Here is a 273-nt window from a genome sequence, read left to right as displayed (position 1 = left end):
AAAAGAGAGAAAAAGAGAAAGAAAAAGAAAGAGAAAGAGAGAGAAAGAGAGAAAGAAAAAAGAGAAAGAAATGAGAGAAAGAAAAAAGAGAAAGAAAAAAGAGAAAGAAATGGAAGAATAAAAGAGAGAAAAAGAGAAAGAAAAGAAAGAAAGAGAAAGAGAGAGAAGGAAAAGAGAGAAAGAGAGAAAGAAAAAAGAGAAAAAGAGAAAGAAATGAGAGAAAGAATAAAAGAGAAAAAGAGAAAGAAAAGAAAGAAATTGAAAGAGAGAGAG

Source organism: Neopelma chrysocephalum, unplaced genomic scaffold (genome assembly GCF_003984885.1).
Source record: "Neopelma chrysocephalum unplaced genomic scaffold, ASM398488v2 Primary Assembly neopelma1_59, whole genome shotgun sequence".
Taxonomy (NCBI): domain Eukaryota; kingdom Metazoa; phylum Chordata; class Aves; order Passeriformes; family Pipridae; genus Neopelma; species Neopelma chrysocephalum.
Note: the sequence above shows the minus strand (reverse complement) of the source record.